Source organism: Melospiza melodia, chromosome 17 (assembly GCF_035770615.1).
Source record: "Melospiza melodia melodia isolate bMelMel2 chromosome 17, bMelMel2.pri, whole genome shotgun sequence".
NCBI classification, from domain to species: Eukaryota; Metazoa; Chordata; class Aves; order Passeriformes; family Passerellidae; genus Melospiza; species Melospiza melodia.
Genome location: NC_086210.1, coordinates 8,649,228 through 8,664,297, shown reverse-complemented (window position 1 = coordinate 8,664,297; position 15,070 = coordinate 8,649,228).

The following is a 15,070-nucleotide window of genomic DNA, read 5'->3' as shown; positions in this document are numbered from 1 at the left end:
TGATATAGCTCTCATCTGAGCCCTGGTGAATCTAAGTGAAGTCAGTGTGGGGTGTAGAAGCATCAGGTGTTTGGAGGAGGGTGGACCATGCAGCACCTTTGAGATCTTCCAGTATTGACTGGGGGATGACTTCAGCCTGATACTGCAGTCTAGTATAGTCTCCTTTCCTGGTAATGTGGTCCATTGTGAGGTGTTGTCGCCCTTCTTCCTCAACATAACCTTTTGGTAACTCATGAACTTTATTTATCCAAACTCCTTTCCAGAAAATAAATTCATCAGATGACAATATAATTTTCATACAGAATTTTAAATTTTGTGGTACCATTGTGTGGGCAGTAAATGGCATGTCCAGCAAATTGTTAAAATAGGGAGAACCCCTCCCATAATCCTTGGCAGCTTTACTAAGTCCTTCATTTCCCTATGAAGGCAGGGAATCCAAGATTCAGGTGGCACCTGTGCAGTATAAGCAGGGGCCAAAACCTAAATGGGAATCTATTCCCTATGGATTCCCAGGGGCCAAAACCTAAATGGGAATCTATTCCCTATGGATTCCCATTTAGGTTTTGGCCCCAGCTTATACTGCACAGGTGCCACCTGAATCTTGGATACCACCTCCCAGTCCCCCTCCTTTGCAGCTTTTCTCCGCATCCTCTGCCAAGAATCCTTGGGCTCATCCTCACTCTCAGATAAGCTATCACTCTTTTCCTCTGTAGAGGAGGCAGGTCTGCTGGCAGAGGCACAGGCCTTTGTGCCGACCTGCAATGCCTGGCGTTGAAGGCCTTTGGTAGCCAAAATGGCTTCCTTCTAGTTGGCCCCATGTCCGGTTCCAGTGATGTGGGAACTGGAAGAGGCTGGACTGGAGAAGGGGCCTGGAAGTGGAGAGGTGCAGCCCGCATTGGGGAGAACCTTTCTGATGATAGGGGAGGGACTAATGCGGCAGTGGAATTCAACATTAAGGTGAAACCCGATACAGAGGAGGCACCTGGAGCGAAGACGGGAAATGGGGATGAAGGTGGGAGGGAACCAAAAATGGTGGTCTCTCTAACAGGAGTATTGCCATCTTGTGATTTATAGGAAGGAGGATTAGAAGTAGGGAATGCAGGAATGTGGGTGAGGGAATATCTCAAGGCAGCATGGCCACTGCCAACCTGAGGAGAGGACGGAAAAGGAGGGGAGATGGCAGACAGCAGATGGCTTGTCTGTGCCGAAGGGCAGGCTCCATCTCCCATCCTGTTCTTAGGGAACCTGGGTTCGGGAATATGAAGGGTGGGTTGAATAAACCAGGGCAAAGGGTTGGAACCATGCACTCATTAAATGATCCTATAAATTGAATGAAACAACAGATAAAATTTCTCAACTTTTAAAACCCCTTGTTTTTGTAAAATATAAAGCTTATCCCCAACAGCATCCCAAAATGATAACTGATAGAGAGAATCAACAGAGATATCAGGAAGCTCCTCAAATAACCATGAACAATACCTTTTAAACTCCCTTCAGAAAACTAACTCCCCTCTAAATTTAAAACTCTCCAAAACTTAACAAAAACATCCTTTTCAGCTTGGGAATGAGTATTTCCCATAGCTGCCCCCAGTGGAAGAGGGAATGCCTACCCACAGGAACAGAAAATCAGAAGCCCAAACCGCTGGGAGCTCTTTGCCACTCAGTCTCTCACTCTCAGTCTCACAGGCACAATCTCCAGCCAAAGTGGGGCTTATGGGGTTGTCAGAGAAGCAGGTCCCATAGATGTTGAGGGGATTATCAACTTCTTCTTTAGCGAGATTAGATAAAACTGGAATCTCACTTCAGTGTTGTGGCTGACCCGAAGGGGTACAGCTTCCAGCGACGTCTGGCTGGCAGGATCACTGCTGGAGACGCTCACAGGGACCTTAAGGAATCTGGTTCCTCTTTGGGCGCCATGTGTAGCATCATGGCACTACTGAGGCCCTTGGAACGTCCAGCACTCATAAGCCCAAACCTCACTGCTACCTTAGAAAGCTGACAGAATGAGCAGGATGGGTTTTCATATGATCGCCAGCAAACTGGGTTTATTGGTACAGGAACAGGCTACACAGCTGAACAGGGTCCAGGGACGAAGACAGGGTGTAGGCGGAGGGATCAGGGTCTTATATGGGGTAGTGAGGGTGGAGCTGAGGGTCAGGGTCCAATGGATATGGGGGAAAATGGTGCAGAGGAGGCGGTCAGATCTCAGGTCAGCCAATAGGGAAACAAGGGTTGAGGAATACAGCAAACTAGGGCAAATGGAGGGACAGAGAGAGAACATTCTAGGGCCAAAGAAACGTGGGCAATAGGAGTTGAACTAGGGTAATTAGGCCAATGGGCCAATGGGGTAACCTAACATAACATAAATCAGCATGTGTCTGCAAAGGTCAATATGAGAAGAAAGCATCTCACCCTAACCTGAAAGCCTATTCCTCTTATCTAGAACCAGTCCTCCATGTCTGGGGGATTGAGACTCTGATGGTAGGCCTCTGGGCCTCCACACGTCCTCACAGCTGGCCCAGGGCAAGTCTGGAGGGGTCTTGGTGGCAGCTTGGGCTTGGCACACACTTGAGGATGGTGTCTGTTTTCAACAGGGAGCTTAGGAGTTTTAGAGCGCTAAAAGAAAAGAAAAAAAACCCTCTTTGCCTGAGAGCAGCCAGTTCTCCAAGCTAAGCTGATGCCAGGTGAGTGAGGAGAGACAGGATGGGGTTTGGAAATGTGGAGCAAGGCTCTCCACGCTGTGTCAGATCTCAAGACACAGCTTCTCAGAGCAGGCCAGAGCTCCTTTAGCAAAGTCCCTGGGACAATGTCAGTCATAGAATTCTGCTAACATTTCTTCTCTAAATAGAACCATACACCCTTAAAACAGGAATGTGTATTTATTAGAAGATCTTTGAAATATTTCTCCATAACAATAGAAAAAAAACTTCCTAGTGAACTGCACTACAGTAGAGGGAAATCAAGGCAAAACCATGGTTTGTCAGGACTTGCTTGATTCTAATGAGCCCCATGGTGCATTTGGAGCTGAGCCCTTGAATCTCAAGGTCTGAGAGGAGATTGCACAAACCTTTCCAGGAGTCAAAGACAGAAGAAAACCCCAGAGTGTCTCAAAGCATGAATGAGTCCCACTGAGGTCCCTCCCCAAGCATGGTCCTCATGACCCCTTGGAGGAGAGAATTGGAGGCCAGATGGCACAAAAACCTCTCAGAAGCCTCACTGAGGAAAGGAAATTCCAAAGCACCTTAAAAACCATTATTACCTCAAAATATTAATGAGTTCCACTGAGTGTCAATACAAAGCTCTCAAGGGACTCGTTAAAGCAGATAACTGAGGCCATGATTGCACAAATCTCTCACGGAGTCTCTATCAAAAGGGAAACACCAAGTACCTTAAAATAACTGAAGTACCTTGAAGCATTAATGAGCTCCACTGAGGGTTGTTACTGACAAAGCCTCTCCATGGACTAATTACAGCAGATAATTGGAGGCCATGATTGCACAAAGCTCTCAGAGACTGCAAGGCCAAAGCAAAACCCAAAGTCCTTTGAAAAACCTGCAGTCCCTGCAGGGAGCATTCAGGAGCCCCCAGCGCCATTGCTGAGCAAGGCTCCCCAGGGACTCCTTCCAGCAGATCCTTGAGGCCGCTGGGATGTGAGCTAGGGGGGGATGCTGAGGGCAGGACAAGGGGCTGACAGTGCCTAGCCTGGATGGGGCTGTGCCAGGAGGCCCCAGTGTCTCAGGACAAGGTGTCTCCTCACAGCCCTTGGTGGCACAGACCCTGCTGTGCCCCTGGGCAGCAAGACTTGTCTTCTCTTTGTCCCCAGCTGTCATCAGTGCCTCCAGTTCTCTGCTCTGCCTGGGGCCTGGGGACACTTTCTCTGTCATGTCCCTCAGTGAGAGCCATTTAAAGTCAAAGAGATTTTGGAGTTGGATTCTGACTCGAAGTTCTTGAGAGGTTTCTTCAGCTCCCTCTCAGGGACTGATGTTCAGGGCATCAGCACAAAGCCCTGAGGCTCATTATAGTCTTTGTGCTGTGTCTGTGCTGCTGAGCTGGGCTGGGCTCCTGGCCCAGAGGCAGCTCCTGGCAAGGACAGCACTGCAGAGAGACAGCTCTGCCCAGGAGCAGCTCCTGTGCACAGCCCAGCAGGGCTGGGGCACTGCCTGCAGCCACCTCAGGCACAGCACAGAGGCACAGAGAGTTTCAGTCAGGCAGGGCTGGGAAGGGGCTGAGAAGTGCCTGGGGCAGAATCACTGCCAGCCTTGGCACAGGAATCTCTGGCTGCAGGAAAATGCAGCTGCAACTCCTGCAGTTATCTCCTAAAGCTACAACATCCCAATGTCTGCTGACTCTGTGAGTACAACTCTGGGTATTTCTGGTGCAGGGGAGGTGAAATGCTCATGAAGCTCTGATGTACTGAGGGGTTCTGATCAGTCACAGAATATTCCAAGACATAGATTTTGATAAAAATGAGGCAATTTCCCAAGAGTTTGTGCTCAGATTCCTACTACTGGAGAGTGTCAGGGAGGGCGGATAAATATTAAAGGATTAATATTAATTATTAGTTATGAATTTTGGTAAGTGGTGCCTGAGACAACCAAACTGTTCCTTTTAGTGACCAGTAGGTTCACAGGAGATCCCTAATGTGCCTTCAGCCACTCTGTCCATGGTCAGCAGCAGCAGCAGCAGCACCTTTGCTGGAGCCATCAGGCTCAGTCTGAGCTGTCCTTTCTCCAAGCTGCAAACAGAACCTGCCCCCAGACAGTGCCCTGCAAACAGGCAGGGTTCTGTCAGGCCAGGGAGAGTGCAGAGATTTGGGGTCTGTGAGTGCTGGCAGGGACAGATCAGGCACAGGGAAACCCCTGCAGGAGGAAAATCTTCAGGAAGCAGAGAGAAGATCAGGCAATGAGAGAAAACAAAACCCAGCAATGCTGTGGCAGGGCGAGTTGAGAGATGTCCACAGGATCCCCTCCAGTGCAGCCCCTCCCTCTGAACAAGCCCCCTCCCTCCTGTGCCCCAGCCAAGCCTCTGCCCTCAGGGCCGGGGCTCCAAGGCGTGCAGCCCCTCCTGTGCAGGCAGAGCTGCAGCAGAGCCATGGGGCAGCTCTGCAGCCCCGGGACCAGTTCCCTCTGCAGAGCACAGGGCTGGGAGCAGCTGCCCGGCACTGGGGGCTCTGGAGGGGGCACCGCTGGCTCAGGGTGATGCTGTCCCCAGTGCCCAGCTCTGGGCAATGCTGTCAGTGCAGCCAGGGAAGGAGCTGCATCTTCCTTCATCCAATGCCATCATAAGGACACTTGGAAGTCCCTCTGAGATTTCAGTCCAAGCCGGGAGCTTCAACCCAGCTTGCAAACCTGTCCTAGATCATCTCTGAGTGATAAGATCCATGGGGAAAGGCAGAGGTTTGTGACACTGAAAATGTTGCTGGGTTGTTGGAATGAGTGATGTTAGTCCTTGGCTACAAATGTGGAGCTGGGCTGTGGTGGATCCCTCTGCTCCCAGCAGTGCCTGGTCACATTTTAGGGGAAATGTGGGAAGGTGATCACCCTCCACCTGAGAAGGGTTCCAGTCCAGAGAAACACTGAACAGGTCAGAACAACAGATCATCTCCCCTCACTCTCCACTCATCACTTGGCCTCAGAGAACTTGCTTAGTTCTCCCTGGGGGCAGAGAAATGCTGAGAGTTTCTGATATCCAAGAATACCAGCAGAGATATGGGGGAGCTGATAAAAAATTTCTGCAACTCTTGCACACAAAAGGGTGTGTTCCAGAGCAGGGTGGGTGGGAAATGGCTTTGATTTTGGTTACAGGTATCTCGTCTAATCCTTCACTGTCCTTTTCTCCATGAACAGGTGCCCAAGTGCAGCCACAGCAAATGTCCAACAGCAGCTCCATCAGCCACTTCCTCCTGCTGCCATTGGCAGACACGGGGCAGCTGCAGTTCCTGCACTTCTGCCTCTTGCTGGGCATCTCCCTGGCTGCCCTCCTGGGCAACGGCCTCATCATCAGCGCCGTAGCCTGCGGCCACCACCTGCACACGCCCATGTTCTTCTGCCTGCTCAACCTGGCCCTCAGCGACCTGGGCTCCATCTGTACCACTGTCCCCAAAGCCATGCACAATTCCCTCTGGGACACCAGCACCATCTCCTACAAAGGGTGTGCAGTCCAACTCATTTGTTTTATCTTTTTCATTTCAGCAGAGTTTTCCCTCCTGACCATCATGTGCTGTGACCACTACGTGTCCATCTGCAAACCCCTGCACTACGGGACCCTCCTAGGCAGCAGAGCTTGTGCCCACATGGCAGCAGCTGCCTGGGCCAGTGCCTTTCTCCATGCTCTCATGCACACAGCCAATACATTTTCCCTGCCCCTGTGGCAGGCCAATGCCCGGGACCAGTTCTTCTGTGAAATCCCCCAGATCCTCAAGGTCTACTGCTCACACTAAAACTACAGGGAACTTGGGCTCATTGAAGTTTGTGCCTGTTTAGGACTTGGCTGGTTTGTGTTCATTGTTTTCTCCTATGTGCAGATCTTTAGGGCCGTGCTGAGGATCCCCTCTGAGCAGGGATGGCACAAAGCCTTTTCCACCTGCCTCCCTCACCTGCCCGTGCTCTCCCTGTTCCTCAGCACTGTCATGATTGCTCACCTGAAGGCCCCCTTGATCTCCTCCCTATCCCTGGATCTGACCCTGTCAGTTTTGTACTCAGTGGGGCCTCCAGCCCTGAACCCCCTCATCTACAGCCTAAGAAACCAGGAGCTCAAGGCTGCAGTGTGGACACTGATGACTGGATGGTTTCTGGAACATTAAACTGCTGGCCAGTTTCTGCAAATCACTTGTAATAACCTTTGATACTTTTTGATAGTTTCATTTTGGAGGTTCTTTTTCTTTGTTTTAGTTTTTTCATATTGGCCACAAAGAAAAGCCACTCCTTGTGCCATTTCTCATTTTATTTCTCTCCACCTTCCCTGTGGCCACACACTGTGTCAATCAGAGGCTGCGCTCTTGGTGGCATTAAAGGAACTAAAGGATCTCCCAGCAAAGTTTTCACTGAAGCTCCCCCTTTTGTTGCCCTCTCTGGAGCTGCAGCAGCAATGTCTGTGTGCAGAGCTGGGGCAGATCAGTGCTGGCCCAGCAGCTGTGCCCAGCAGCAGCAGCATCACTTGGTGTTGCCAGTGCTGCTGCCGTGGCCCTGCCCTGCTGCCCTGGTGGCCCTGGTGTTGCTGCAGGGCCTGAGTGCTCTCGGGGCCGGGCACAGCCCTGGGGTGGCAGTGCCGGGGCTGCAGCAGGGACAGGCCATGGGCACTGCCGGGGCAGCGCTGACGCCTCAGGCCAGGCCCTGGGGGCACCAAGCTCCTTGCCCAGGCTCTCTCAAGAACACGCCCAGGCCAATGCTCAGCACAGAAAAGCCCCGTGAGCAGCCCCAGGCTGGCCGTGGGCAGGCTGGGGGCAAAGAGCATGGCTGGGGCTCTGCAAGGGCCCTGGGGCAGACGGGAAGGAGCAGCAGAGCAGGGGCTGATCCATCTCCGGTGCACTGGACAGCACAGGGCAGCGTCCCAGAGCGTCCTGATGGAGCTGCCAACAACATCCCCCCTCTCCAGCCCTGGCCTCTCCCCCAGCTCACACAGGTGCCCCATCCTTGCAGGCACAGACACGGCAGCCCTGGCTCAGCAGCCCCTGTCTGCATTGCACAGAGCTGGGGGAGCACCCCCATGCTGTTGCTGTGGGGATATGAACCGGAGGGAGCACAAATGCCATCAGCCCCTGGGGCCAGCAAGGGTTGGGGGACAGCAGGGAAACCACTCAGCTTTGTCCTGGCCTCTGCAGTCAGCCAGAAAGTTTGTTCCCATCAGCTGGGAGTTTCCTGTCCCACTGCAGGTGCTGTTGCTCAGAGCCAGGGCTGCCTGGCAGCCACGCCCAAACTGCCCTGAGCATTTCCTTGGCTTCACCTTTGCTTTCTTTACTCTTCCTGATACAAATGTCTTCCCCTTGCCCACCCCTGTTCCCTCCCCTGCAAACAGCCCATCCCTGTTTGCCCTTTCCTCTCTGGCCCCACTCCCCATTGCGGTTCCTGACTTGGCCCCATGGGAATGTCCCTTGGGCAGCAGGATCATCCTACAAGTGCTGCAGGAATTGTCTGCAGGCTCCTGCAGTGCCTGGTGCTGCTCCCTTGCCAGAGGCACCCCAGGCCAGGGGGGCACATCTGGGCTGCTGCGTCTGGCTCTGGGCCTCCCTGTGCTGGGCAGTGAGGAGGAGCTGCAGAGGCTCTGCAGGACTCACAGGATGGGCTCTGGGGCTGGCAGGAGAAGCTGAGGCACCTGGGCTGCTGGAGCTTCTGAAGAGGAGAACCAGGGATCATCCTGCAACTGCTCCAAGGGTGCTTTCAGAGAATCACAGAATCAGCAAGGTTGGAAAAGACCTTGGAGATCATCAAGTCCAACCTGTGCCCTGACACTGCCTTGTCTCCCCTGAGCCTCCTCATCTCCAGGATAAACAGCCCCAGCTCTCTCAGCCACTCTTCACAGGACTTGTGTTCCAGACCCCTCCCAAGCCTTGTTACCCTTCTCTGGACATGCTCCAGCCCTTCCATGTCCTTCGTAAATTGGGGGACCCAGAACTACAAACAGCACTCGAGGTGCTGCCCAAGTAGTGTCGAGCACAGGGGAAGAATCCCTGCCCTGCTCCTGCTGGCCACACCATTCCTGATCCATAGGGGTGCCAAGGGTTGGATGAGGGAAATGCTGGGGATGGGGACAAAGTGATATTGTTTGTCAGCCTTGATTTTCATATCTGTTCAGACTGAATTTGAAGATGCTGGCGGTCAGTATCAATTAGACATTGCTGATATCAATCTATAAACAGGAAACAAAAGCAGGCAAAACAATTCTGTCTTTTTTGAGTTTTTGAGGGTTCCCAGGATGAGGTGAGAGATGAGAATCTGACTCCATGTTCTCAGAAGGCTGATACATTATATTATATTATATTATATTATATTATATTATATTATATTATATTATATTATATTATATTATATTATATTATATTATATTACATTACATTACATTACATTACATTACATTACATTACATTATGCTGTACTAAAAGTATACTAAAGAATAAGAAAGGATACAGACAGAAGGCTTAACAAGAATGATAATGAAAACTCGTGACTGACTCCTCAGAGTCCGACAGAGCTGATGGTGATTGGTCATTAAGTAAAAACAATTCACAGGAAACCAATCAAATATGCACATGTTGTTAAACAATCTCCAGACCACATTCCAAAGCAGCAAACGCAGGAGAAGCAATCAGATAATTATGTCTTTTCATTCTTTTCTGATGCTTCTCAGCTTCCCAGGGGAAGAAATCCTGACAAAGGGATTTTTCAGAAAATATGATAGTGGAATGTCTGCATTGTTTTCAAAATAGTATATTCACTTTGAATACATTTCTGAAATATTCCTAATTAACCACAGAAGAATTGAAAAATTTAAGATATTTCCAGGGCCTTTTGAACAAATGCTTATGAGCCTTTTTCAGTGAATTCCTGAACTGTAGAGCTCAAGAAAGAAGAGGCCTCTGGAGTAATAAAATTCGTCAGCAACATCCAAGAGGCTGACGATCCATCCCCATGACAGCAGCAATGAACAGAAATGGGCACAGCTTTGTGGCTGCCCCAGCTTTGGCATGGGCCCTGGGCCTGGAGCAGGAGCAGCTCTTGAGGGCCCCAAGGCCGGGGCTCTTGTGCTGCCCTGGGCAGATGGGATGGCAGCAGGGGCTGCAGAGCTCTCAGCACCTCAGCCCGAGGGGAGCAGGGCAGCCAGGGAGCTTCCTTTGGCCTTGGCCAAGCACCTTCCCCCATGGTGGGGCTGCGTCCTGTGGCAGCTGCAGCTGCTGCTGTGCCCTTGCCAGGGGCTGAGGCCGTGGGGCAGTGCCCATAGCAGCCTGGCCTGAGCAGAGCTGTGGGGCCAGAGCCAGCTGGGCTGGGCTGGGGAGAGGCCCTTGGTGCTGCCCAGAGCTCAGGGCAGCTGGCAGAGCTTGCAGGGAGCTGGGCTGGGCTCCGAGAGCCCGGCCCAGAAACCATCAGTGTCCATCTCAGCCTGGCTGAGCGTGCAGGGGCCAAGAAGAGCAGCCAGGGTCTGCACATTCTCTGTGTGGGAGCTGAGCTTGTGAGCCCTTGAGCCTTCCCAAGTGCTGGGGCTACACCTCCAGCTTGAGAGGAGATGGGACAGATGGGAGCAGACACAAATAATTCCTACCGGATTTTTTATTGTGTAATCTTTGCAATCTTTGGATATAGGACTTTTGGAGGTGGAATCCCAATTTTGGCCATGGGCACCTGGAGAAGAAGGATGGTTCTTTTCCATGGGAAGGAAAGGGCCAGTGTTTCAGGGCAGAACAGAGGTGACCACCAGAGGCCAAGGCCAGCTAGAGCAGTCTGTCCTGGCAGCTTTTGTCTGAGTGAAACCCTTGCATATAGGGAATTTTGGAGGAAAAGTACTCATTTTGGCCAGGGGTGCCTGTTCAGGAGGGAGGACTCTTTTCCATAGGAAGGAAAGCACTGAGCCTTACAGTGTTTGAAGGCAGGTGAGAGACAGCTCTCAGGAAGTAAAGGTCAGACAGACTTTTTGGTAATGGCAGCTTTATCTGGGAGCAATCCCTGGATGTTGAGAATTTTGAAGGGGAAATCCCATTTTGGCCATGGATGTTTGAATGAGATGGATAGTTCTTTTCTATCTGAAGGAAAGTCCAGAGCCCCAGTGTCTCAGGGGTCCAGGTGAAGAGACCCTCAACATACCAAGGGCAGTTGGACCAGTCAGGCCAAGCCAACCAGAGCTGTTACCCGTTCCCTTGGATCCATGGGGCCCTGCAGTGTCACAATGGTCCCTTGCTTCCATGAGGCCTTGCAGTGTCACTGGGGTCTCCTTGGTTCCATGGTGTCACAATGGACCCTTGGTTCCATGCGGACTCACAGTGTCAGAAGGGTGTCCTTGGTTCCATGAGGCCCTGCAGAGCCCCTTGATTCAGCAAGGCCTCCAAGTGTCATCATGGCCTCCAGGATTCCATGAGGCCCCACAATGTCACAATGGACCTTTGGTCCCATGGGGTCCCACACTGTTCCATGAATCCTTAGTTCCATGGGCCCTCTAGTGTCACAATGGACTCCTTGGTTCCATGATGCCACACAGTGTGACAACTGCCCCTTGGCCTGCCAACACTCCATAGTATCACAATGGTTCCTTGCTTCCATGAGGTCTTGTAGTGTCACAATGGCCCCTTGGTTCAATGATGCCTTCAGTGTCACAATGGTCTCCATGATTCCCTAAGGCCTTGCAGTGTCACAACAGGCCATTGGTTTCACTGAGCCCCACAGTGTCACTGTGGTCCCCTTGGCTCCACAAGGCTCTGGAGTGTCACAATGGCCCTTTGGTTTCACAAGGCCTCAAAGTGTAAAAATGGCCTCCATGATTTCATGAGGCCTTGCTGTGTCACAATGGACCTTTGGTTCCATGATGCCCCGGTGTGTCACAACGGCCTCCTTGGTTCTGTTGGACCCTTCATCCCATGGAGACCCATGGTGTTCACTGGAGTCCCCTTGATTCCATGAGGCCCTGCCATGCTATAATGGCCCCTTGGTTCCAGTGGGTCCCAAAGTGTCAGCACAGTCTCCATTGTTCCATGAGGCCCCACAATGTCACTGTCATCCCCTTGATTCCACAGGGCCCCACAGTGGAACAATGGACTCTTGGTTCCATGAGGCTCCTGAGTCATAATGGTCTCCTTGGATCCACAGTGTCACAGTGGCCCCTTGGCTCCATGTGGCCACACTATTTAACAACAGACCCTTAGTTCCACAAGGCCTTGCTGTGTCACAATGGACTTCTAGTTCCATGAGCTCTCACACTGCCAGCAGCATTCTCCTTGGTTCTGCAGTGTCAGCATGGCCCCTTTGTTCCATGAGGTTCCATAGTAGAATACGGTCACCTTGGTTCCGTGAGGTTCTGAAATGTCACAATGGACACATGGTTCCACCAGGCCTTGCTGTGTCAGAATGGACCCTTTTTTCCAAGAGGTTTCTCAGAGTCACAATGGTCTCCTTGGAGCTGCAGTATCACATTGGTTCAATGTGGCTCCAATGTGCCAGAATGGATTTTGGTTCCATGGAGTTCTGTTCTGCTGTGTCACCATGGACCCTTTGTTCCATGAGTTTGCACCGTGTCACAGCTGAGTCCTTGGTTCTGTGAGGCCTCGCCAACACCAAATCTCAAAATATCAGAATAAGACTCATTAACACTAATTTGCATGTTGCCTCCGCTTGAGGTGTGATGACCTGATTCAGGAACAGCACGGCGACAATCCCCCTGCTGCTCAGGCCACACAGACACCAATGTGATAGATGGCAAATGGCGTTTATTAATGGGTACACAGGGTTATATAATGGCGGTTAATGGTCAACAAAACGGGGGACTAAGGAACTTTAACAGTAAAGGGGAGGGGTTCTGTCTACCCATAACATCGCGAGATCTTCTTATCGGTCCCTAATCTCCCAGATTTGCCCCCCCCCCTTTATGATTAATTAAAACCACAGAAAGTGTAAAGGTTATAAAAATACAAAGGCTATCAAACTGATACATGGCAAAACTAACAACTGGTAAAAAACAATACAACATGTCTGCAATTAACACGCTTCAAAGCAACTGTTGGTGGTCAACAAATAAAATGTTAACTTTTCCTAACTGGTTTTTAACAAACAGTACTAACTTGTTTAAAATGCAAGGTCTAAAAATCAATGTGAGGAGTATCATAGCAACTGGGCCTAATAAGGAGGAAACAAGGGTGGTCAGCTATGGGGACTAGTCAAACTATGACTCAAACTATCTTTGCTGGGCTTTTCTTTCAGTCTTTCTCTGTGCTAGCCTTTCTTTCAGTTTGCCTATGGAGTCTCTTACGACTTCGGTATGGTCTGCGTAAAAACAACATTGTTCTTTCAAGGCAGCACACAGGCTTCTTTGTTGCATGAACAGGAGGTTCAGTTCTTGTCTGTTCTGCAGGACGGTCACAAGCTTTTTGCAGCTCTTGTTGTGTTGGTACTTTTGTAGAGGCTTTTCTTTGTTGATGTTTGGGACGTAGAATGCAACTGGAGGAGCATCATCTGGATGGAGGAGGAAGCTGAAGAAACAGTTTTTGAGATCAATGATCACAAGTGGCTAATCATTGAGAGTGAAGGAAGTCTTTGCTGAAGCAGTTCTATGTCCTCAATGACTTCATTGATCTTCTTGAGGTTGTGCAGCAGTCTCTATGAGCCTGAAGTTTTCTTCTGAATGACGAACACTGGAGAATTCTATGGACGTGGTCTCTAGAGGGAAAGTCTTGCTGATCAAAAACTAGCATGACTTGTTCTGCTGCATGTGGTGGCAAAGCGGTAGCTTTGGCTACTGGGGTGCTCTCTGGAACAGTCAGTAGTGGTTGAAGAGCTTTGGCTAAGTCTGTCAGCTCTTCATTCTGATTTGCTGAAACAATCGAAGGATAAATGACAAGTCTAAGGATGCTTCTTCTGTCTTTATTAATTATTAAAATGTCTTGTCTTTTGGGCAAAGTTCTAGTGACACTAGTAGGTATCACTGCGTGGCTCTCATCTATGAAGCAACGTAAAGTCTACAATCTTCTGTGGGTGAAGCACAAGGGTTGGAATCTCTGTGCAGTCAACATCTGTGCTTCTTCTTTTTTTTTTTTTTTTTTTTTTTTTTTTCTTGTGGAATGGTCTGCATTTTCTTGCCCATGCTTCTTGTCAGCATTCTCACGCACTTGATCAAGTTTCACATTATTTACTGAGTTCTACCTGGACTTCTGCACCTGCTAAAACACAAACAAATCCATGTCCCCACAGGGACTGGAGGATTATCTCAAAATCTTGGAGGTGAAGAATGGGTCCTGATGTGAAAATAAAACATTGATCTGTTCTGTTTCAGTCTCTATGCAATATTGCATAGGGAAATGTAAGATAACAACAATTAGCAATCAATCAGATAATACACATAACCAATAACACATCTGAAATCATACAATTATCAGTCACTACAACACTGAACTGTCATCCCAGAGTCTGCGACAGCTGATGAACCTTGAAACAACAGAGAACTGGAGAACTCATGTCCAGATTCATGTTTCTCCAAACTCCCTTTGAAATCAGGCTCAGCTATCATATATGGTCAAATTGCCAAGCCAAAACGACTTGAATACTTCTTGTTGCAGAAAACATCTGGGCTGATTCTCAATCATTCCATTCAAGTAGAGCTAGAACTTGGCAAGAGTTCAAACTCTAATTGATGGGCATTACTTAATATATTTTAAAACAAGACTCTTAAAAACAGCAATTATGAATAGGAAACCTTACGATTAAAGATCAATCAAACTATTAAAGAATTGAATCCCTCCAAAACTTCTGTCAGGAGAGAAATTCTTCAAACACAGCAAACCTCTTGAATTCTCAGCTGAGGTACTGTATAATAACTGAAGAAATAATAAATGAAGAAAAACACGAAACTGGCAATCTGGATTTAAAAGAAACCTAAAAAACATGAGTAGTTAAGAAACAAAAAGACAAGATTCTGAGGAGACACGTGTCTTGTAGATGATCACACAAAGAGATAGTGAAACACATGGAAGCTGGCTGTTGGGGTTGGCTGCGTGCCCCCTGCCGCAGGACCGGAGCAGGGCTGGTACCTCGGGCACCCTCTGCACCTTGACCATGCCCCGTCTCTGCCTGTGCCATCACGGGAGTGCAGGCGTTCCCACTCTGACCACACTTCCCCTGCGCTCGTCTCGGCGCAGGCGCGGTCTTGGGAACGTCCTCTCTGCCTGTGACCAACACCTGCGCTGTCCCAATCCCGATCTGGCTCCGTTCCCGCTTGGCGGTGTCCGTGCCGCGTCTGAGAACTGGGGAAAAACCCTCCCCTCTTTCCTGCCTGCGTGTGCGGTGTCCTGCAAACCCTCTCTGTTCCCGCCGACCACGTCCACGTCCCCCCACCCGGGGGTTCGCCACCCTGCGGCGCGGAAGGCAGAGGCTCCGCCCAGGCT